Source organism: Hyla sarda, unplaced genomic scaffold (genome assembly GCF_029499605.1).
Source record: "Hyla sarda isolate aHylSar1 unplaced genomic scaffold, aHylSar1.hap1 scaffold_1749, whole genome shotgun sequence".
NCBI lineage: Eukaryota > Metazoa > Chordata > Amphibia > Anura > Hylidae > Hyla > Hyla sarda.
In genome coordinates, this window is record NW_026608392.1 from 19,957 (window position 1) to 44,571 (window position 24,615).

Consider the following 24,615-nt stretch of genomic DNA (forward strand, 5'->3'; position numbering starts at 1 on the left):
AGAGCTGATATAATATGTTTACAGGAGTGTGCAATTAAATCTGCACCTTATGCTGATGAGTGGAGGATGGGACAATCTTTTTGGTCAACTAGTACGGATAACAAAAATGAAGGAGTTGGTTTTTTAATCAAAAATAACAATATCAAAGTTTTAAATTGCCAGATTTTAATACCAGGCCGTTGCATGGTTTTAAACTTTGAGTTTTTAGACCAGAGGATTAGAGTTTTTAACGTATATGCCCCAGCAGAGAAGAAAGAGCGGTTGGTTTTTTTAGAGTCCTTGAAGTTTTTTATCCCTGGTCGGGAAAGTACTATAGTGGCTGGTGATTTTAACTGTATCCGTACTGTTAATGACCGTGAGAGTGCTGCTGAAGTCCGAACTGACATTACCTCTAATGCTTTAAATCAATTAGTACAAGACTTACACTATATAGATGCTGGACTGATGATTGACACTGATGATAGATATACATATGTATCGGATAGTGGTCACTGTAAATCCCGAATAGATTATATTTTTGTGTCTGAAGGGATGAAGGTGGCCCGGTGTAATCAGATGATGTCGATTTTCTCAGATCATAAAATTTTATCTGCTGAAATAAGCATCTCAGAGTCCATTGCCTTTGGTAGGGGACTCTGGAAGTTGAATGTGAGTTTACTTGAAGAAGAGGAGGTAATGGCAGGTTTTAAAAATATATTTTTATCCTGTGCTGCTAAACAAGACTGTTTTAAAAATATTTTAGACTGGTGGGATTGGGCTAAAGTGAACTTTGCTGGTTATTTTAAGTCTGTTTGCATTAAGAGAGCACAGGAGAAGAGGCGGAGAGATGAGACTTTAGTTTCACAGTTGGAGACTCTCTTTAAGTTTAAGAACGCTGGTCTAGAGGTGGATGCTGAAATTTGTGAAATTAAGGAAGAGATGAAGACAAGGTTGAAGGAAAGAGGAAGGAATATTGTTTACAGGGCTAAGGTGCAACATTTGGAGGAGAATGAACAATGTAGTCGATATTTTTTTAAAAAGTGTTTTAAGCCAAAGGGGGTCTTTAAGTCAGTTTTAACCTCAAGTGGTGAGGTGGTTGGTAGGGAGATGGAGGAGGAGGTTTGTAAATTTTATGAAACACTTTTTAGTAATGAAAGTAAAGCTGCTATTAATGAAATGGAAGACTACTGTAACATTTTAGAGGATCAAATTCCAGATGAGGAGAAAGTTTTTTTGGTGGAAGATGTTAGTGAAAATGAAATTAGAATGGCGCTGAATGGAATGGCAAAAGGTAAAACCCCTGGTAGTGACGGCCTTCCAGCTGAGTTTTATGTTGTATTTTGGCCTCTTTTAAAAGATGTTTTTACTCGGGTTGTGCAATATGTTTTTAAGTTTGGGATTTTAGCTGATTCAATGAAGAAGGGAATTATCACACTAATACATAAGAAAGGTGACGAACGTGATATAAAAAATTGGAGACCAATTTCATTGTTAAACAGTGACTATAAAATTATTGCTAAAATTGTTGCAAACAGGCTTAGGAATATTATTGGCCATATGGTAGATAATTACCAAGTATGTGCTGTACCCGGGAGAAGAATTACTGATAATTTATTGATTTTAAGGGATATTATTTATTATTGTAATTTTAATAAGGTGCCTCTTTTTGTCGAGTCAGTGGATTTCGAGAAGGCCTATGATAAAGTCGCACACAAATTTATGTTTACGGCCCTAAAACATATGGGGATCCCAATGAAGTTATTACATGTTATTAAAGGGTTATATAATGGTGTTACTGGACAAGTTTTAATGAATGGCCATGTTGGTCCTGCTTTTAAGATTTTATCAGGGGTTCGGCAGGGTTGCCCACTCTCCCCAATCCTTTTCATCTGTGTAATAGAGGCCTTGTTAAAGAATGTTCAGAAAGACAAATGTGTTAAAGGAGTTTTTATACCTGGCAGTGGTGGGAGTGATCTTAAGGTTTTAAGCTACATGGATGATGTTGTGTTTACATGTACTTCAAAAGCAGATTTGAATAGAGTGAATTTGCATATTCAAATTTTTTGCTGTGTGGCCGGAATGTGTGTAAACTGGGGCAAATGTCATTTGGTGAATTTTGGGAAATGCGAAGATGTGTTGGTGGATGGAGTAGAGATAAAGGAGAATGTGGAAGTTTTAGGGGTCATTTTTAAAAAGAATCTTAAAGGGACAGAGACTTACAACAAGCTGGACAGTAAAATTGAAAAGAAATTGAATTTTTGGAAATTGAGGAGTTTATCCCTTAAAGGGAAAGTACTTGTTATTAAGACTGTGATTTTACCTTTACTTTTATATACTGCGATGGTTTTTCCACCTGGTAAGCTTTGGATGAGGAAGACAACAAGAAGACTTTTTGTTTTCTTTTGGGGATCCAAAATGGAAAAAATGAAAAGAGAGAAGGTAATGAGTACTGTAAAGAATGGTGGATATGACTTTCCAAATATTGATTTGTTTTTAAAGTTACACTATTTTCTTTTAATTTTCAAGACGATCCAGTGCAATAGTAAAACAGCTGATATGTGTAAATATTTAGCAGGATGGTTGTTTTCTAAGTGGGGCTGGTGTGAGAGGGATCTGAGGAAACCAATGGCGCTGATTATACCTACCTTTTATGTGGTTCTTCGGTCTTTCAATGATCAGTTTAATTTGAGCTCCTTGGGGAAACCTGAAAAGAAGAAAATAGAATATGAGTTGAGAAAGAGTGAAAAATTTAATGAAGTACCATTCTGTAATATTGCACAGTCAGTTAATATTTGGAGCCTTTTTAATTCCTTTGGTTTATCAAATAGACAAAAAGATGTGGTATGGATGTCTTACCATGGTTGCCTCCCAACTCGAGTGTTTTTAAGAGGAAGAGGAATAAGAGTGAGTGAACAGTGTCCAAGAGAGGGTTGTGGAGGTAAAGAAGATATTGTACATTTGTGGTGGGACTGTTTTTATGCCAAGGAAGTTTTTAGGCTTTTAACAAGATTTTTTATTGCACTTATGGGTTTTAATGATTTTACTTTTGAGAAAATTTTTATCGGTCAGGACTTTAACATGAAGAATGATGCACGTGTTACTTGGATAATTTTTTCTGTTTTTAAAGAAGTTTTATGGGACTCCAGGAATTTGCTTGTTTTTAAAAATGTTTCCATTTCTCCAAGTGAATGTAGGAGGTTGTTGCTCGGAAGACTTTTTATTGCATATTTATTAGATAAGAAGAGAATGGGAGAAGACAATGCTGAAAAGATCTGGAAATATACCCAATGGTGGAAACTGTAAGTCTGACCAGTTTATGTTTTGTTTTTTAAATGTTTTTGTTTTCCTTCAGCTTTTACCTTTTGGTTTTAAGTTCTTGACCCTCGGTTCCCTTTTTTTTGTCTTTCCGCATGATGTTTTTTCAGACATTGTTTTAAGTGACGAGTCCTGGTAGGAGACCTGATGATCGTTCAAACAATAGTCTGTAACTGAGGAAAAAAGAAAAAAAAAAAAAAAAAAAAGGAAAAAAAGGAAAAAAAAAAAAAAAAAAAAAAAAAAAAATATGTTCTTATCAGTTTAATATCTGATACGTCCCCTATCTGGGGACCATATATTAAATGGATTTTTGAGAACGGGGGCCGATTTCGAAGCTTGCTTCCGTCGCCCTATGCATTGACCCGATATGGCAGTATCTTCGGGTACAGTGCACCACCCCCTTACAGGGTTAAAAAGAAAGATTCCTACTTTCATTGCTACCTGCTTGCTGGCTAGCCAGCTAGCCAGCCCTGTGGGCCTTGCTGCTGCTGCAGCCAAAAAACAAAAGGTGGTGCTGCTGCTGCTTCTGCTGCTTCTGCTTCTGCTTGTGTCTGGCCCCTGTTGGAGCGTCCAGGCACAGGACTTCTGCTGCTGCTGACTAAATGGCCTCCTTAATTGGATCATTTGAGTAGCCAGCACACCTGTGCAGGTAGGGCATGACATGATAGGCAGCTGCCTTGATAGCGGGTGGGTGCTGAATGTTCCTAATTGACAAAATAAGATTAATGCTTATGAAGAAATATAAAATCTCATCCCTTCCCCAATATCGCGCCACACCCCTACCCCTTAATTCCCTGGTTGAACGTGATGGACATATGTCTTTTTTCGACCGTACTAACTATGTAACTATGTAACATAACATGGGGGGGGGGGGGGGGGGTCTCCTGGCTGTTCACACAGGTGTGTCATTGCTGTACATTGACCATGCATTGCTTCTGTGGTATTGCAAAGGCAAAGACAAATGCTTCCAGCCATCCATTGCACTAATGGATTGGTCATCAGCTGGCTGTCTATGTCCCGCATCAATATAGACCAAAGTACAGAGGGTTAGGCTATGCTATTGTGCACCTACCTGATGCATCAGAAGGTGCGAGGCCCTTGCTAAATTCTGTGCACAGACTTTGAGATCTATGCTTTAGACTGTATCTAAACCTGCTCCAACATGGACTGACATTCTGGCCTACTTTCAGCCGATGCGACTTGTCTGTCGCTGAACAGTCGCTTTTTATGTATTCAGCACCTATGTATAATGTTGTAAAAATGCTCTAGAAGCTAAAGTCGCAGAAATGTCACACATATTTGGCCTGCAACTTTCTGTGCGACAAATTCAGACAGGAAAAATCAGTATAAATCCTTAGAAAATTATCCCCCAGTGTCTCCATCTGCTGGCGGTATTGAATAAGCATTGCTGCACTGATGGGGTATGCATTAGACGAAAAAAAAGAAGAAAAAGAAGAATAATACGCCCAGAAAAGAGGCGAAAAGGAGAAAAACGTAAAAAAACGTGAAAAAAAAGTAAGAGGAAGAGAAGGGAAAAAAAGGTGGAAATGGGTTTAAAAGTGATTTCGGCGGAGAAATATATATATATATATATATATATATATATATATATATATATATATATGCGCACACACACACATAGATATAAACGTATTCTCCGTTGAGATATTGCAGCCGCTGCTGTGTCCAGGCCCAGGAGCCTTAGCACTGTGCTGTGATGTCACTCAATACCACTGACATCACTAGGTGTAAACAACATCTCTCCTTTGCTGTGTATGTGACTATGGAGCTGTTTGGTGATGTCGTCTATTACGGCCTTCATAGAAGCAACAGGAGATTGTTGCATCCATCTTGAACCCTCAGAACTACAGTGCTATGATGTCACTCACTTCCACAGGCCTTGCAGAGTGTAAACAACAACAACCCAGCTTTGTTGTGTATGTAACCAAAGGGATTTGTGATGTCACCTAGAACCTTCACAGCAGCGACAGCTTTATGAGGAGCATCAGCACTGCTCTGCCTGAGCAGAACCATCACCGCCATAGGTTGTCAAATAACCCGGATTTAACCCACACAGGTAAGTCCAATGGGGTGCAGGCATGTCCTCTATGCTTACAGCTTCCCGTGGGTGTTGGTTTGATACCGTTTGGGGACAGCCAAGGAGGCATCTGCAGGCAACAAAGGTAGGTGTGTGCTTGTGTGTGTGTTTCCTATGCAGATCCTAAGCCCAGTGTCACATGCAAGTAGGAGGAGTAAGAAGGGTTCCTGGCAAATCCGGGTTATGGATTGCATTTAAAAAGGCCCCGTGGGAGTGCAATGGGCCCCTGTCTTGCTGCTTAGCAATAATGGTATGGGTTTAGGTTCTGCTGTGTGTACTGGTGGTTGACTGCCCCCCAGCCCAGAGTGTGCATGGAAAATTGTCTGGCAGCCTCCCTGACAGCAAGCAGTGATAGTGCCCATGAAGGGGACCTTGTTGGGCCCGCCCCTTTCACGGTTATCGCTTCTCGGCCTTTTGGCTAAGATCAAGTGTAGTATCTGTTCTTATCAGTTTAATATCTGATACGTCCCCTATCTGGGGACCATATATTAAATGGATTTTTGAGAACGGGGGCCGATTTCGAAGCTTGCTTCCGTCGCCCTATGCATTGACCCGATATGGCAGTATCTTCGGGTACAGTGCACCACCCCCTTACAGGGTTAAAAAGAAAGATTCCTACTTTCATTGCTACCTGCTTGCTGGCTAGCCAGCTAGCCAGCCCTGTGGGCCTTGCTGCTGCTGCAGCCAAAAAACAAAAGGTGGTGCTGCTGCTGCTTCTGCTGCTTCTGCTTCTGCTTGTGTCTGGCCCCTGTTGGAGCGTCCAGGCACAGGACTTCTGCTGCTGCTGACTAAATGGCCTCCTTAATTGGATCATTTGAGTAGCCAGCACACCTGTGCAGGTAGGGCATGACATGATAGGCAGCTGCCTTGATAGCGGGTGGGTGCTGAATGTTCCTAATTGACAAAATAAGATTAATGCTTATGAAGAAATATAAAATCTCATCCCTTCCCCAATATCGCGCCACACCCCTACCCCTTAATTCCCTGGTTGAACGTGATGGACATATGTCTTTTTTCGACCGTACTAACTATGTAACTATGTAACATAACATGGGGGGGGGGGGGGGGTCTCCTGGCTGTTCACACAGGTGTGTCATTGCTGTACATTGACCATGCATTGCTTCTGTGGTATTGCAAAGGCAAAGACAAATGCTTCCAGCCATCCATTGCACTAATGGATTGGTCATCAGCTGGCTGTCTATGTCCCGCATCAATATAGACCAAAGTACAGAGGGTTAGGCTATGCTATTGTGCACCTACCTGATGCATCAGAAGGTGCGAGGCCCTTGCTAAATTCTGTGCACAGACTTTGAGATCTATGCTTTAGACTGTATCTAAACCTGCTCCAACATGGACTGACATTCTGGCCTACTTTCAGCCGATGCGACTTGTCTGTCGCTGAACAGTCGCTTTTTATGTATTCAGCACCTATGTATAATGTTGTAAAAATGCTCTAGAAGCTAAAGTCGCAGAAATGTCACACATATTTGGCCTGCAACTTTCTGTGCGACAAATTCAGACAGGAAAAATCAGTATAAATCCTTAGAAAATTATCCCCCAGTGTCTCCATCTGCTGGCGGTATTGAATAAGCATTGCTGCACTGATGGGGTATGCATTAGACGAAAAAAAAGAAGAAAAAGAAGAATAATACGCCCAGAAAAGAGGCGAAAAGGAGAAAAACGTAAAAAAACGTGAAAAAAAAGTAAGAGGAAGAGAAGGGAAAAAAAGGTGGAAATGGGTTTAAAAGTGATTTCGGCGGAGAAATATATATATATATATATATATATATATATATATATATATATATATATATGCGCACACACACACATAGATATAAACGTATTCTCCGTTGAGATATTGCAGCCGCTGCTGTGTCCAGGCCCAGGAGCCTTAGCACTGTGCTGTGATGTCACTCAATACCACTGACATCACTAGGTGTAAACAACATCTCTCCTTTGCTGTGTATGTGACTATGGAGCTGTTTGGTGATGTCGTCTATTACGGCCTTCATAGAAGCAACAGGAGATTGTTGCATCCATCTTGAACCCTCAGAACTACAGTGCTATGATGTCACTCACTTCCACAGGCCTTGCAGAGTGTAAACAACAACAACCCAGCTTTGTTGTGTATGTAACCAAAGGGATTTGTGATGTCACCTAGAACCTTCACAGCAGCGACAGCTTTATGAGGAGCATCAGCACTGCTCTGCCTGAGCAGAACCATCACCGCCATAGGTTGTCAAATAACCCGGATTTAACCCACACAGGTAAGTCCAATGGGGTGCAGGCATGTCCTCTATGCTTACAGCTTCCCGTGGGTGTTGGTTTGATACCGTTTGGGGACAGCCAAGGAGGCATCTGCAGGCAACAAAGGTAGGTGTGTGCTTGTGTGTGTGTTTCCTATGCAGATCCTAAGCCCAGTGTCACATGCAAGTAGGAGGAGTAAGAAGGGTTCCTGGCAAATCCGGGTTATGGATTGCATTTAAAAAGGCCCCGTGGGAGTGCAATGGGCCCCTGTCTTGCTGCTTAGCAATAATGGTATGGGTTTAGGTTCTGCTGTGTGTACTGGTGGTTGACTGCCCCCCAGCCCAGAGTGTGCATGGAAAATTGTCTGGCAGCCTCCCTGACAGCAAGCAGTGATAGTGCCCATGAAGGGGACCTTGTTGGGCCCGCCCCTTTCACGGTTATCGCTTCTCGGCCTTTTGGCTAAGATCACGTGTGGATTTCTGTGCGTGGTTTGGGTTGAAAGGAGTGGTGATCGGGGCCCTCTTTACGGGGGGCCCTGGATTGTTGCTGAGCTGCGATCGTGGGTTTTACCTGCAAAAATGAGCGAGAAGGCGCGTGGACTTGAGGACACGGTGCGGATCTACGTTCCTGGCGAGCACCGGGGGACGATCGGACTTGACCAAATCGTTTTGGAGATTCTTCGCAAGCTTGATTACCTACAGGTATGGAATGTATTGGCTATACAGGATTTTCCTAGACAAGGAATTTATGATATTACTTTTTGTGGTTCTGAGATTTGCCAGAGAGTCTATATGGATCTTGAAGAAATGAAAAGGAAAAGTGAGCCTGCTATAATGAAGAAGATTAAAGTGGAACCGTTATTTATGAATACAACAAAGGTAGTAATTGTCCACATGTATAATCCTAAGGTTTCTGATGAAATGGTTACAAACTTTTTGTTCCGGTATTGCGAGGAAGTGAAATTTATAGGAAGACTTAAGAACAAGTTTGGGTACTTTAATTGTAAGAGAAAGTTTATTGTAAAATTTAAAAAAGATGAAGGAATGCAAGATGGAAGGAAGAGCATACCACAGGTGTTTTCTATCGGAGGAGAGAGAGGTTTCTGCTTTTATGAAGGCCAGTTGCAATATTGTAGAAAGTGCCATGCCTATGGCCATGTGCAGGATTATTGCCCTGAGAAAGGAGAATGTTGCAGAAATTGTGGGAAAACTGGTCATGAAGCAAGTATCTGTACAGAGAAGAAGACATGTGATATCTGTGGAAGTGAGGAACATTTGGCAAGAGGCTGTGATATGTGGTATAAAAAGAAGAGAAGTTATGCTGATGCAGCTGGGAATAGAGGAGAACAAAGAGAAAAAGGGGGAGGGAGGTTTGTTCCTGGAGTTGGTGAGAGTGTGAGTGTGAGTGTTAATGTGGCACAGGTGGCTGAGGAAAGTTCTGTGATAGTGGAGCACATTAGCACTCAGGAGAGGTCAGGGGAGGAGGGTGTTTCCACTGCTGTGACTGGTGAGGAGACAGGTGTGGGAGGTGAATTTACCTTGGTGAAAAAGAAAAAAGCAAAAAAAGTGAAAGTGGTGGAGAAAATTGAGACAGTGTATGGTGATGTTCTTTCTAGTGAAGAGGCTATGGATGATATTGAATGTCCAAACCCAATTGTGGGGGAGGAGGAGGGAATGGAAGTTGTTGGGTCATCTCAGAGATCTCTAACACCTGGTCAGAGAGTTTCTCGCAGTAAGGAAGAAGAGGAGGAGGAAGATGAGGATGTGCAGGTTGTGAATAAAAGGTGTAAGACAGGGAGCTGGTCTGAGGATCAGGAAGCCCTTGTTCTTGGTAGTGATTATGAAATAGACAGGGACTCTAACATAGGGTCGCCTGATTGTTTTGCAAGTTTACATAGGAAAGTTGAAGGCCAAAATGTTAATTTCTAAGTTAAGATGGATTTTAAAGCATTTGGTTTTCTTTTCCTAGTTATTATGACTTTGGTTGTAACAACTATTAATGTAAGAAGTATTGAGTCTGAAATTAGGAGAGCTGCAATTTTTGATATTCTTGAGAATGTTAGAAGTGATGTGATATGTTTACAGGAGTGTGCAATAAAGTCAGCACCTTATGCAAATGAGTGGAAGTGTGGGCAGTCCTTCTGGTCCACATGTGCAGAAAACAAAAATGAAGGTGTGGGAATTTTATTGCGAAACAGGGACATTAAAGTTTTAAATTGCCAAATTTTAGTACCTGGTCGTTGTATGGTTTTAATTTTTGAGGTTTTGGGCCAGAGGATGAGAATTTTTAATGTGTATGCTCCAGCAGAAAAACAAGCACGTTTGTCTTTTTTAGAGTCCCTTAAGTTTTTTATCCCTGGTCGTGAAGATACTATTATTGTTGGCGATTTTAACTGCATTAGATCCGTCAATGATCGTGAGAGCTCTGCTGAGGTTAGAACTGATATTACTTCCAATGTTTTAAATCAAATTATTCAAGACTTGCATTTTACTGATGTTGGACTGATGGTTAGCACTGATGAAAGATATACGTACATATCAGATAGTGGCCGCTGTAAATCCCGGATCGATTACATCCTGGTCTCTGATGGGATTAAGGTGGTCCGGTGCAATCAAATGATGTCAACTTTCTCAGACCACAAGATGGTGTCGGCTGAGATAAGTGTCACAGAGTCCCTTCATTTTGGGAGGGGGCTCTGGAAATTAAATGTAAGTCTATTGGAAGATGAGGAAGTAATGGCTGGTTTTAATCATGTGTTTTTATCCTGTGTTTCTAAACAACCTGATTTTAGTAATGTCTTAGTGTGGTGGGAATGGGCTAAAGGAGAGTTTTCTAATTTCTTTAAGATGTTTTGCATAAAGAGAGCACAAGAGAAGAGGAGGAGTGATGAAAGGCTTGTATCCCGGTTAGAGACTCTCTATAAGTTTAAACGTGTTGGTGTGGAGGTGGAGGATGAGATTGTTAAGGTGAAGGGGGAGATGAAAAAAAGGTTGTTGGAAAAGGGAAGGAATATTGTATATAAGTCTAAAGTGCAGCACCTAGAAGAAAATGAGCAGTGTACACGGTATTTCTTTAAAAAATGTTTTAATGCTAAAGGTGTTTTTAAATCTGTTTTTACCCCTACGGGGGAAGTTTTTGGAGAGGAGATGGTGAAGGAGATTGGCAGATTTTATGAGACACTCTTTAGTAATAAGAGCAGAGCCAGTGAGACGGAGATGAATGATTATTGTAATATTTTGGAGAATAATGTTCCTGTTGAAAAAGTAGATTTTTTAATTGATGATGTTAGTGAAGGGGAGATCAAGCAGGCCCTGGATAAGATGGCCAAAGGGAAGACACCAGGCTGTGATGGTCTCCCCGCTGAGTTTTATTCCGCGTTCTGGAATATTTTAAGTAAAGAGTTTACACGGGTGGTGCAATATGTTTTTAACTCAGGTGTTTTAGCTGAATCTATGAAGAAAGGGGTCATAACATTAATTCATAAAAAAGGTGATGGCAGAGATCTTAAAAATTGGAGACCTATAACTTTATTAAATTGTGACTACAAGATAATTGCTAAGATTGTGGCTAATAGACTGAGTGATGTAGTGGACCACCTTGTGGGAGAATACCAAGTTTGTGCAGTACCGAAAAGAAAAATAACAGATAATTTATTGCTTTTAAGAGACTCTATTTATTACAGTAACTTTAACAAGAATGCACTGTTTGTTGAGTCCATAGATTTCGAAAAGGCTTATGATAAGGTTGCACATGATTTTATGTTCATTGCTTTGAAACACTTAGGTATTCCAGAAAAGTTATTATCTGTTATTATGAGTTTTTATCATGGGGTGACAAGTCAGATTTTAGTAAATGGGCATGTGGGGCCTGCTTTTAATGTCTTGTCTGGAGTCAGACAGGGATGCCCACTCTCCCCAATTCTGTTTATATGCGTTATAGAGGGCCTGTTGAAGAATGTGCAGAAAGATAAATGTGTGAGTGGTGTTTTTATTCCAGGTAGTGATGGTAGTAAGTTAAAGGTTTTAAGTTATATGGACGATGTGGTTTTTACTTGTACATCCCAAGCAGATCTCAACAGAGTAAATTTGCATGTGAGGATTTTTTGTTGTGTGGCTGGGATGAATGTGAACTGGGGGAAGTGCCAATTATGCAGTTTTGGGAACCAAGAGAATATAGTAGTGGATGGTGTTATGGAAAAAGAAGACATTGAAGTGCTAGGAGTGATATTTGATAAAGACCTCAAAGGAAAGAAAAGTTATGAGACTTTGGACAGTAAAATTGAGAAGAAGCTATCCTTCTGGAGGTTAAGGAACTTGTCACTTAAAGGGAAAGTTCTTATCATTAAGTCTGTAATCCTACCGCTTCTCTTGTATACGGCTATGGTGCTTCCTCCAGGGAAGTTATGGACTAGGAGAGTCACAAGGAAGCTTTTTGTGTTCTTCTGGGGGTCTAAGATGGAGAAAATGAGAAGAGAAGAAGTGATGAAGAGTATGAATTTGGGCGGATATAACTTTCCAAACATTGATCTGTTTTTAAAGGTGCACTATTTTCTTTTAATTTTTAAATTGATACAGTGCAATAATAGGGCGGCAGACATGAGTAAATACCTTGCAGGATGGTTGTTTTCCAAATGGGGCTGGTGTGAGAGGGATTTGAGGAGACCCATAGCACATGTGATACCTACCTTCTATGTGCTCCTCAGGTCTTTCAATGATCAATTTGGTTTGAGCTCTTTAGGTGAACCTGATAAAAAGAAAATAGAACAAGAAATAAGGAAAAATGAGAGATTATATGAAGTACCATTCTGCACTAATGCTCAGTCTGTGAAGATTTGGAAGTTTTTTAAAGTTATTGGACTATCAAACAGACAAAAAGACGTTAGTTGGATGTCCTTTCATGGCTGCCTCCCAACCCGATCTTTTTTAAATGGAAGAGGTTTGAGAATAAGTGACAGATGCCCAAGAGAGGGTTGTGGAGGTAGAGAAGACTTAGTGCACCTTTATTGGGACTGTTTTTATGCAAAAGAATTTTTTATGTTTTTAAAGAAGTTTTTAATCCAACTCACTGGATATAACAGTTTTTCTTTTGAGAAAGTTTTTATTGGTCAAGATCTTAGTAAAAAGGAAGATACACGTACTAATTGGATTCTTTTTTCTGTTTTTAAAGAGGTTTTATGGGACTCACGCAATTTGCTTGTTTTTAAAAATGTTGTTATTTCTCCGAGGGAATTGAAAAGATTGTTTTTAGGAAGGATTTTTACTATTTTTCTACTGGACAAAAAGAGAATTGGTGAAGAAGAAGCGGAGAAAATCTGGATGCATACACGATGGAAAAATTTATAAGAAGTACGTAAAGGAGAAAGCTGTAAGTTTTTGACCAATTTCTGTGATTGTTTTTGACATGTTTTTTTGTTTTGTTGTTTGGTCACTTTTTCTTGGCACTCGGTTCCCTTAGTTAGTTTTTTCCGTATGATGTTTTTTCAGATATTGTTTTAAGTGACGAGTCTTGGTAGGTGACCTGATGATCGTCCAAACAATAGTCTGTAACTGAGGAAAAAAAAAAAAAAAAAAAAAAAAAAAAAAAAAAAAAAAAAAAACACCTGTGCAGGTAGGGCATGACATGATAGGCAGCTGCCTTGATAGCGGGTGGGTGCTGAATGTTCCTAATTGACAAAATAAGATTAATGCTTATGAAGAAATATAAAATCTCATCCCTTCCCCAATATCGCGCCACACCCCTACCCCTTAATTCCCTGGTTGAACGTGATGGACATATGTCTTTTTTCGACCGTACTAACTATGTAACTATGTAACATAACATGGGGGGGGGGGGGGGGTCTCCTGGCTGTTCACACAGGTGTGTCATTGCTGTACATTGACCATGCATTGCTTCTGTGGTATTGCAAAGGCAAAGACAAATGCTTCCAGCCATCCATTGCACTAATGGATTGGTCATCAGCTGGCTGTCTATGTCCCGCATCAATATAGACCAAAGTACAGAGGGTTAGGCTATGCTATTGTGCACCTACCTGATGCATCAGAAGGTGCGAGGCCCTTGCTAAATTCTGTGCACAGACTTTGAGATCTATGCTTTAGACTGTATCTAAACCTGCTCCAACATGGACTGACATTCTGGCCTACTTTCAGCCGATGCGACTTGTCTGTCGCTGAACAGTCGCTTTTTATGTATTCAGCACCTATGTATAATGTTGTAAAAATGCTCTAGAAGCTAAAGTCGCAGAAATGTCACACATATTTGGCCTGCAACTTTCTGTGCGACAAATTCAGACAGGAAAAATCAGTATAAATCCTTAGAAAATTATCCCCCAGTGTCTCCATCTGCTGGCGGTATTGAATAAGCATTGCTGCACTGATGGGGTATGCATTAGACGAAAAAAAAGAAGAAAAAGAAGAATAATACGCCCAGAAAAGAGGCGAAAAGGAGAAAAACGTAAAAAAACGTGAAAAAAAAGTAAGAGGAAGAGAAGGGAAAAAAAGGTGGAAATGGGTTTAAAAGTGATTTCGGCGGAGAAATATATATATATATATATATATATATATATATATATATATATATGCGCACACACACACATAGATATAAACGTATTCTCCGTTGAGATATTGCAGCCGCTGCTGTGTCCAGGCCCAGGAGCCTTAGCACTGTGCTGTGATGTCACTCAATACCACTGACATCACTAGGTGTAAACAACATCTCTCCTTTGCTGTGTATGTGACTATGGAGCTGTTTGGTGATGTCGTCTATTACGGCCTTCATAGAAGCAACAGGAGATTGTTGCATCCATCTTGAACCCTCAGAACTACAGTGCTATGATGTCACTCACTTCCACAGGCCTTGCAGAGTGTAAACAACAACAACCCAGCTTTGTTGTGTATGTAACCAAAGGGATTTGTGATGTCACCTAGAACCTTCACAGCAGCGACAGCTTTATGAGGAGCATCAGCACTGCTCTGCCTGAGCAGAACCATCACCGCCATTGGTTGTCAAATAACCCGGATTTAACCCACACAGGTAAGTCCAATGGGGTGCAGGCATGTCCTCTATGCTTACAGCTTCCCGTGGGTGTTGGTTTGATACCGTTTGGGGACAGCCAAGGAGGCATCTGCAGGCAACAAAGGTAGGTGTGTGCTTGTGTGTGTGTTTCCTATGCAGATCCTAAGCCCAGTGTCACATGCAAGTAGGAGGAGTAAGAAGGGTTCCTGGCAAATCCGGGTTATGGATTGCATTTAAAAAGGCCCCGTGGGAGTGCAATGGGCCCCTGTCTTGCTGCTTAGCAATAATGGTATGGGTTTAGGTTCTGCTGTGTGTACTGGTGGTTGACTGCCCCCCAGCCCAGAGTGTGCATGGAAAATTGTCTGGCAGCCTCCCTGACAGCAAGCAGTGATAGTGCCCATGAAGGGGACCTTGTTGGGCCCGCCCCTTTCACGGTTATCGCTTCTCGGCCTTTTGGCTAAGATCAAGTGTAGTATCTGTTCTTATCAGTTTAATATCTGATACGTCCCCTATCTGGGGACCATATATTAAATGGATTTTTGAGAACGGGGGCCGATTTCGAAGCTTGCTTCCGTCGCCCTATGCATTGACCCGATATGGCAGTATCTTCGGGTACAGTGCACCACCCCCTTACAGGGTTAAAAAGAAAGATTCCTACTTTCATTGCTACCTGCTTGCTGGCTAGCCAGCTAGCCAGCCCTGTGGGCCTTGCTGCTGCTGCAGCCAAAAAACAAAAGGTGGTGCTGCTGCTGCTTCTGCTGCTTCTGCTTCTGCTTGTGTCTGGCCCCTGTTGGAGCGTCCAGGCACAGGACTTCTGCTGCTGCTGACTAAATGGCCTCCTTAATTGGATCATTTGAGTAGCCAGCACACCTGTGCAGGTAGGGCATGACATGATAGGCAGCTGCCTTGATAGCGGGTGGGTGCTGAATGTTCCTAATTGACAAAATAAGATTAATGCTTATGAAGAAATATAAAATCTCATCCCTTCCCCAATATCGCGCCACACCCCTACCTCTTAATTCCCTGGTTGAACGTGATGGACATATGTCTTTTTTCGACCGTACTAACTATGTAACTATGTAACATAACATGGGGGGGGGGGGGGGGGGTCTCCTGGCTGTTCACACAGGTGTGTCATTGCTGTACATTGACCATGCATTGCTTCTGTGGTATTGCAAAGGCAAAGACAAATGCTTCCAGCCATCCATTGCACTAATGGATTGGTCATCAGCTGGCTGTCTATGTCCCGCATCAATATAGACCAAAGTACAGAGGGTTAGGCTATGCTATTGTGCACCTACCTGATGCATCAGAAGGTGCGAGGCCCTTGCTAAATTCTGTGCACAGACTTTGAGATCTATGCTTTAGACTGTATCTAAACCTGCTCCAACATGGACTGACATTCTGGCCTACTTTCAGCCGATGCGACTTGTCTGTCGCTGAACAGTCGCTTTTTATGTATTCAGCACCTATGTATAATGTTGTAAAAATGCTCTAGAAGCTAAAGTCGCAGAAATGTCACACATATTTGGCCTGCAACTTTCTGTGCGACAAATTCAGACAGGAAAAATCAGTATAAATCCTTAGAAAATTATCCCCCAGTGTCTCCATCTGCTGGCGGTATTGAATAAGCATTGCTGCACTGATGGGGTATGCATTAGACGAAAAAAAAGAAGAAAAAGAAGAATAATACGCCCAGAAAAGAGGCGAAAAGGAGAAAAACGTAAAAAAACGTGAAAAAAAAGTAAGAGGAAGAGAAGGGAAAAAAAGGTGGAAATGGGTTTAAAAGTGATTTCGGCGGAGAAATATATATATATATATATATATATATATATATATATATATATATATGCGCACACACACACATAGATATAAACGTATTCTCCGTTGAGATATTGCAGCCGCTGCTGTGTCCAGGCCCAGGAGCCTTAGCACTGTGCTGTGATGTCACTCAATACCACTGACATCACTAGGTGTAAACAACATCTCTCCTTTGCTGTGTATGTGACTATGGAGCTGTTTGGTGATGTCGTCTATTACGGCCTTCATAGAAGCAACAGGAGATTGTTGCATCCATCTTGAACCCTCAGAACTACAGTGCTATGATGTCACTCACTTCCACAGGCCTTGCAGAGTGTAAACAACAACAACCCAGCTTTGTTGTGTATGTAACCAAAGGGATTTGTGATGTCACCTAGAACCTTCACAGCAGCGACAGCTTTATGAGGAGCATCAGCACTGCTCTGCCTGAGCAGAACCATCACCGCCATAGGTTGTCAAATAACCCGGATTTAACCCACACAGGTAAGTCCAATGGGGTGCAGGCATGTCCTCTATGCTTACAGCTTCCCGTGGGTGTTGGTTTGATACCGTTTGGGGACAGCCAAGGAGGCATCTGCAGGCAACAAAGGTAGGTGTGTGCTTGTGTGTGTGTTTCCTATGCAGATCCTAAGCCCAGTGTCACATGCAAGTAGGAGGAGTAAGAAGGGTTCCTGGCAAATCCGGGTTATGGATTGCATTTAAAAAGGCCCCGTGGGAGTGCAATGGGCCCCTGTCTTGCTGCTTAGCAATAATGGTATGGGTTTAGGTTCTGCTGTGTGTACTGGTGGTTGACTGCCCCCCAGCCCAGAGTGTGCATGGAAAATTGTCTGGCAGCCTCCCTGACAGCAAGCAGTGATAGTGCCCATGAAGGGGACCTTGTTGGGCCCGCCCCTTTCACGGTTATCGCTTCTCGGCCTTTTGGCTAAGATCAAGTGTAGTATCTGTTCTTATCAGTTTAATATCTGATACGTCCCCTATCTGGGGACCATATATTAAATGGATTTTTGAGAACGGGGGCCGATTTCGAAGCTTGCTTCCGTCGCCCTATGCATTGACCCGATATGGCAGTATCTTCGGGTACAGTGCACCACCCCCTTACAGGGTTAAAAAGAAAGATTCCTACTTTCATTGCTACCTGCTTGCTGGCTAGCCAGCTAGCCAGCCCTGTGGGCCTTGCTGCTGCTGCAGCCAAAAAACAAAAGGTGGTGCTGCTGCTGCTTCTGCTGCTTCTGCTTCTGCTTGTGTCTGGCCCCTGTTGGAGCGTCCAGGCACAGGACTTCTGCTGCTGCTGACTAAATGGCCTCCTTAATTGGATCATTTGAGTAGCCAGCACACCTGTGCAGGTAGGGCATGACATGATAGGCAGCTGCCTTGATAGCGGGTGGGTGCTGAATGTTCCTAATTGACAAAATAAGATTAATGCTTATGAAGAAATATAAAATCTCATCCCTTCCCCAATATCGCGCCACACCCCTACCCCTTAATTCCCTGGTTGAACGTGATGGACATATGTCTTTTTTCGACCGTACTAACTATGTAACTATGTAACATAACATGGGGGGGGGGGGGGGGGGTCTCCTGGCTGTTCACACAGGTGTGTCATTGCTGTACATTGACCATGCATTGCTTCTGTGGTATTGCAAAGGCAAAGACAAATGCTTCCAGCCATCCATTGCACTAATGGATTGGTCATCAGCTGGCTGTCTATGTCCCGCATCAATATAGACCAAAGTACAGAGGGTTAGGCTATGCTATTGTGCACCTACCTGATGCATCAGAAGGTGCGAGGCCCTTGCTAAATTCTGTGCACAGACTTTGAGATCTATGCTTTAGACTGTATCTAAACCTGCTCCAACATGGACTGACATTCTGGCCTACTTTCAGCCGATGCGACTTGTCTGTCGCTGAACAGTCGCTTTTTATGTATTCAGCACCTATGTATAATGTTGTAAAAATGCTCTAGAAGCTAAAGTCGCAGAAATGTCACACATATTTGGCCTGCAACTTTCTGTGCGACAAATTCAGACAGGAAAAATCAGTATAAATCCTTAGAAAATTATCCCCCAGTGTCTCCATCTGCTGGCGGTATTGAATAAGCATTGCTGCACTGATGGGGTATGCATTAGACGAAAAAAAAGAAGAAAAAGAAGAATAATACGCCCAGAAAAGAGGCGAAAAGGAGAAAAACGTAAAAAAACGTGAAAAAAAAGTAAGAGGAAGAGAAGGGAAAAAAAGGTGGAAATGGGTTTAAAAGTGATTTCGGCGGAGAAATATATATATATATATATATATATATATATATATATATATATATATGCGCACACACACACATAGATATAAACGTATTCTCCGTTGAGATATTGCAGCCGCTGCTGTGTCCAGGCCCAGGAGCCTTAGCACTGTGCTGTGATGTCACTCAATACCACTGACATCACTAGGTGTAAACAACATCTCTCCTTTGCTGTGTATGTGACTATGGAGCTGTTTGGTGATGTCGTCTATTACGGCCTTCATAGAAGCAACAGGAGATTGTTGCATCCATCTTGAACCCTCAGAACTACAGTGCTATGATGTCACTCACTTCCACAGGCCTTGCAGAGTGTAAACAACAACAACCCAGCTTTGTTGTGTATGTAACCAAAGGGATTTGTGATGTCACCTAGAACCTTCACAGCAGCGACAGCTTTATGAGGAGCATCAGCACTGCTCTGCCTGAGCAGAACCATCACCGCCATAGGTTGTCAAATAACCCGGATTTAACCCACACAGGTAAGTCCAATGGGGTGCAGGCATGTCCTCTATGCTTACAGCTTCCCGTGGGTGTTGGTTTGATACCGTTTGGGGACAGCCAAGGAGGCATCTGCAGGCAACAAAGGTAGGTGTGTGCTTGTGTGTGTGTTTCCTATGCAGATCCTAAGCCCAGTGTCACATGCAAGTAGGAGGAGTAAGAAGGGTTCCTGGCAAATCCGGGTTATGGATTGCATTTAAAAAGGCCCCGTGGGAGTGCAATGGGCCCCTGTCTTGCTGCTTAGCAATAATGGTATGGGTTTAGGTTCTGCTGTGTGTACTGGTGGTTGACTGCCCCCCAGCCCAGAGTGTGCATGGAAAATTGTCTGGCAGCCTCCCTGACAGCAAGCAGTGATAGTGCCCATGAAGGGGACCTTGTTGGGCCCGCCCCTTTCACGGTTATCGCTACTCGGCCTTTTGGCTAAGATCAAGTGTAGTATCTGTTCTTATCAGTTTAATATCTGATACGTCCCCTATCTGGGGACCATATATTAAATGGATTTTTGAGAACGGGGGCCGATTTCGAAGCTTGCTTCCGTCGCCCTATGCATTGACCCGATATGGCAGTATCTTCGGGTACAGTGCACCACCCCCTTACAGGGTTAAAAAGAAAGATTCCTACTTTCATTGCTACCTGCTTGCTGGCTAGCCAGCTAGCCAGCCCTGTGGGCCTTGCTGCTGCTGCAGCCAAAAAACAAAAGGTGGTGCTGCTGCTGCTTCTGCTGCTTCTGCTTCTGCTTGTGTCTGGCCCCTGTTGGAGCATCCAGGCACAGGACTTCTGCTGCTGCTGACTAAATGGCCTCCTTAATTGGATCATTTGAGTAGCCAGCACACCTGTGCAGGTAGGGCATGACATGATAGGCAGCTGCCTTGATAGCGGGTGGGTGCTGAATGTTCCTAATTGACAAAATAAGATTAATGCTTATGAAGAAATATAAAATCTCATCCCTTCCCCAATATCGCGCCACACCCCTACCCCTTAATTCCCTGGTTGAACGTGATGGACATATGTCTTTTTTCGACCGTACTAACTATGTAACTATGTAACATAACATGGGGGGGGGGGGGGGGGTCTCCTGGCTGTTCACACAGGTGTGTCATTGCTGTACATTGACCATGCATTGCTTCTGTGGTATTGCAAAGGCAAAGACAAATGCTTCCAGCCATCCATTGCACTAATGGATTGGTCATCAGCTGGCTGTCTATGTCCCGCATCAATATAGACCAAAGTACAGAGGGTTAGGCTATGCTATTGTGCACCTACCTGATGCATCAGAAGGTGCGAGGCCCTTGCTAAATTCTGTGCACAGACTTTGAGATCTATGCTTTAGACTGTATCTAAACCTGCTCCAACATGGACTGACATTCTGGCCTACTTTCAGCCGATGCGACTTGTCTGTCGCTGAACAGTCGCTTTTTATGTATTCAGCACCTATGTATAATGTTGTAAAAATGCTCTAGAAGCTAAAGTCGCAGAAATGTCACACATATTTGGCCTGCAACTTTCTGTGCGACAAATTCAGACAGGAAAAATCAGTATAAATCCTTAGAAAATTATCCCCCAGTGTCTCCATCTGCTGGCGGTATTGAATAAGCATTGCTGCACTGATGGGGTATGCATTAGACGAAAAAAAAGAAGAAAAAGAAGAATAATACGCCCAGAAAAGAGGCGAAAAGGAGAAAAACGTAAAAAAACGTGAAAAAAAAGTAAGAGGAAGAGAAGGGAAAAAAAGGTGGAAATGGGTTTAAAAGTGATTTCGGCGGAGAATATATATATATATATATATATATATATATATATATATATATATATATATATATATATATATGCGCACACACACACATAGATATAAACGTATTCTCCGTTGTGATATTGCAGCCGCTGCTGTGTCCAGGCCCAGGAGCCTTAGCACTGTGCTGTGATGTCACTCAATACCACTGACATCACTAGGTGTAAACAACATCTCTCCTTTGCTGTGTATGTGACTATGGAGCTGTTTGGTGATGTCGTCAATTACGGCCTTCATAGAAGCAACAGGAGATTGTTGCATCCATCTTGAACCCTCAGAACTACAGTGCTATGATGTCACTCACTTCCACAGGCCTTGCAGAGTGTAAACAACAACAACCCAGCTTTATTGTGTATGTAACCAAAGGGATTTGTGATGTCACCTAGAACCTTCACAGCAGCGACAGCTTTATGAGGAGCATCAGCACTGCTCTGCCTGAGCAGAACCATCACCGCCATAGGTTGTCAAATAACCCGGATTTAACCCACACAGGTAAGTCCAATGGGGTGCAGGCATGTCCTCTATGCTTACAGCTTCCCGTGGGTGTTGGTTTGATACCGTTTGGGGACAGCCAAGGAGGCATCTGCAGGCAACAAAGGTAGGTGTGTGCTTGTGTGTGTGTTTCCTATGCAGATCCTAAGCCCAGTGTCACATGCAAGTAGGAGGAGTAAGAAGGGTTCCTGGCAAATCCGGGTTATGGATTGCATTTAAAAAGGCCCCGTGGGAGTGCAATGGGCCCCTGTCTTGCTGCTTAGCAATAATGGTATGGGTTTAGGTTCTGCTGTGTGTACTGGTGGTTGACTGCCCCCCAGCCCAGAGTGTGCATGGAAAATTGTCTGGCAGCCTCCCTGACAGCAAGCAGTGATAGTGCCCATGAAGGGGACCTTGTTGGGCCCGCCCCTTTCACGGTTATCGCTTCTCGGCCTTTTGGCTAAGATCAAGTGTAGTATCTGTTCTTATCAGTTTAATATCTGATACGTCCCCTATCTGGGGACCATATATTAAATGGATTTTTGAGAACGGGGGCCGATTTCGAAGCTTGCTTCCGTCGCCCTATGCATTGACCCGATATGGCAGTATCTTCGGGTACAGTGCACCACCCCCTTACAGGGTTAAAAAGAAAGATTCCTACTTTCATTGCTACCTGCTTGCTGGCTAGCCAGCTAGCCAGCCCTGTGGGCCTTGCTGCTGCTGCAGCCAAAAAACAAAAGGTGGTGCTGCTGCTGCTTCTGCTGCTTCTGCTTCTGCTTGTGTCTGGCCCCTGTTGGAGCGTCCAGGCACAGGACTTCTGCTGCTGCTGACTAAATGGCCTCCTTAATTGGATCATTTGAGTAGCCAGCACACCTGTGCAGGTAGGGCATGACATGATAGGCAGCTGCCTTGATAGCGGGTGGGTGCTGAATGTTCCTAATTGACAAAATAAGATTAATGCTTATGAAGAAATATAAAATCTCATCCCTTCCCCAATATCGCGCCACACCCCTACCCCTTAATTCCCTGGTTGAACGTGATGGACATATGTCTTTTTTCGACCGTACTAACTATGTAACTATGTAACATAACATGGGGGGGGGGGGGGTCTCCTGGCTGTTCACACAGGTGTGTCATTGCTGTACATTGACCATGCATTGCTTCTGTGGTATTGCAAAGGCAAAGACAAATGCTTCCAGCCATCCATTGCACTAATGGATTGGTCATCAGCTGGCTGTCTATGTCCCGCATCAATATAGACCAAAGTACAGAGGGTTAGGCTATGCTATTGTGCACCTACCTGATGCATCAGAAGGTGCGAGGCCCTTGCTAAATTCTGTGCACAGACTTTGAGATCTATGCTTTAGACTGTATCTAAACCTGCTCCAACATGGACTGACATTCTGGCCTACTTTCAGCCGATGCGACTTGTCTGTCGCTGAACAGTCGCTTTTTATGTATTCAGCACCTATGTATAATGTTGTAAAAATGCTCTAGAAGCTAAAGTCGCAGAAATGTCACACATATTTGGCCTGCAACTTTCTGTGCGACAAATTCAGACAGGAAAAATCAGTATAAATCCTTAGAAAATTATCCCCCAGTGTCTCCATCTGCTGGCGGTATTGAATAAGCATTGCTGCACTGATGGGGTATGCATTAGACGAAAAAAAAGAAGAAAAAGAAGAATAATACGCCCAGAAAAGAGGCGAAAAGGAGAAAAACGTAAAAAAACGTGAAAAAAAAGTAAGAGGAAGAGAAGGGAAAAAAAGGTGGAAATGGGTTTAAAAGTGATTTCGGCGGAGAAATATATATATATATATATATATATATATATATATATATATATATATATATATATGCGCACACACACACATAGATATAAACGTATTCTCCGTTGAGATATTGCAGCCGCTGCTGTGTCCAGGCCCAGGAGCCTTAGCACTGTGCTGTGATGTCACTCAATACCACTGACATCACTAGGTGTAAACAACATCTCTCCTTTGCTGTGTATGTGACTATGGAGCTGTTTGGTGATGTCGTCTATTACGGCCTTCATAGAAGCAACAGGAGATTGTTGCATCCATCTTGAACCCTCAGAACTACAGTGCTATGATGTCACTCACTTCCACAGGCCTTGCAGAGTGTAAACAACAACAACCCAGCTTTGTTGTGTATGTAACCAAAGGGATTTGTGATGTCACCTAGAACCTTCACAGCAGCGACAGCTTTATGAGGAGCATCAGCACTGCTCTGCCTGAGCAGAACCATCACCGCCATAGGTTGTCAAATAACCCGGATTTAACCCACACAGGTAAGTCCAATGGGGTGCAGGCATGTCCTCTATGCTTACAGCTTCCCGTGGGTGTTGGTTTGATACCGTTTGGGGACAGCCAAGGAGGCATCTGCAGGCAACAAAGGTAGGTGTGTGCTTGTGTGTGTGTTTCCTATGCAGATCCTAAGCCCAGTGTCACATGCAAGTAGGAGGAGTAAGAAGGGTTCCTGGCAAATCCGGGTTATGGATTGCATTTAAAAAGGCCCCGTGGGAGTGCAATGGGCCCCTGTCTTGCTGCTTAGCAATAATGGTATGGGTTTAGGTTCTGCTGTGTGTACTGGTGGTTGACTGCCCCCCAGCCCAGAGTGTGCATGGAAAATTGTCTGGCAGCCTCCCTGACAGCAAGCAGTGATAGTGCCCATGAAGGGGACCTTGTTGGGCCCGCCCCTTTCACGGTTATCGCTTCTCGGCCTTTTGGCTAAGATCAAGTGTAGTATCTGTTCTTATCAGTTTAATATCTGATACGTCCCCTATCTGGGGACCATATATTAAATGGATTTTTGAGAACGGGGGCCGATTTCGAAGCTTGCTTCCGTCGCCCTATGCATTGACCCGATATGGCAGTATCTTCGGGTACAGTGCACCACCCCCTTACAGGGTTAAAAAGAAAGATTCCTACTTTCATTGCTACCTGCTTGCTGGCTAGCCAGCTAGCCAGCCCTGTGGGCCTTGCTGCTGCTGCAGCCAAAAAACAAAAGGTGGTGCTGCTGCTGCTTCTGCTGCTGCTGCTTCTGCTGCTTCTGCTTCTGCTTGTGTCTGGCCCC

At 42.9% G+C, this 24,615-nt stretch overlaps 6 non-coding genes and 1 pseudogene across 6 annotated transcripts; all 7 read left to right on the forward strand.

The window, feature by feature from the left end:
- Positions 1–3,522: 3,522 nt before the first annotated feature.
- Positions 3,523–3,693, forward strand: LOC130313032 (U2 spliceosomal RNA; annotated as a pseudogene).
- Positions 3,694–5,790: 2,097 nt separating this feature from the next.
- LOC130313014 (U2 spliceosomal RNA) lies at positions 5,791–5,981 on the forward strand. The gene has a single exon (XR_008861047.1). It is a non-coding gene; the product is annotated as a U2 spliceosomal RNA (small nuclear RNA).
- Positions 5,982–15,087: 9,106 nt separating this feature from the next.
- On the forward strand, positions 15,088–15,278 carry LOC130313015 (U2 spliceosomal RNA). Its single transcript, XR_008861048.1, has one exon. It is a non-coding gene; the product is annotated as a U2 spliceosomal RNA (small nuclear RNA).
- A 2,095-nt stretch (positions 15,279–17,373) lies between these two features.
- LOC130313017 (U2 spliceosomal RNA) lies at positions 17,374–17,564 on the forward strand. Its single transcript, XR_008861049.1, has one exon. It is a non-coding gene; the product is annotated as a U2 spliceosomal RNA (small nuclear RNA).
- A 2,095-nt stretch (positions 17,565–19,659) lies between these two features.
- Positions 19,660–19,850, forward strand: LOC130313028 (U2 spliceosomal RNA). The gene has a single exon (XR_008861059.1). It is a non-coding gene; the product is annotated as a U2 spliceosomal RNA (small nuclear RNA).
- A 2,109-nt stretch (positions 19,851–21,959) lies between these two features.
- On the forward strand, positions 21,960–22,150 carry LOC130313018 (U2 spliceosomal RNA). The gene has a single exon (XR_008861050.1). It is a non-coding gene; the product is annotated as a U2 spliceosomal RNA (small nuclear RNA).
- Positions 22,151–24,249: 2,099 nt separating this feature from the next.
- On the forward strand, positions 24,250–24,440 carry LOC130313019 (U2 spliceosomal RNA). The gene has a single exon (XR_008861051.1). It is a non-coding gene; the product is annotated as a U2 spliceosomal RNA (small nuclear RNA).
- Positions 24,441–24,615: the final 175 nt, after the last annotated feature.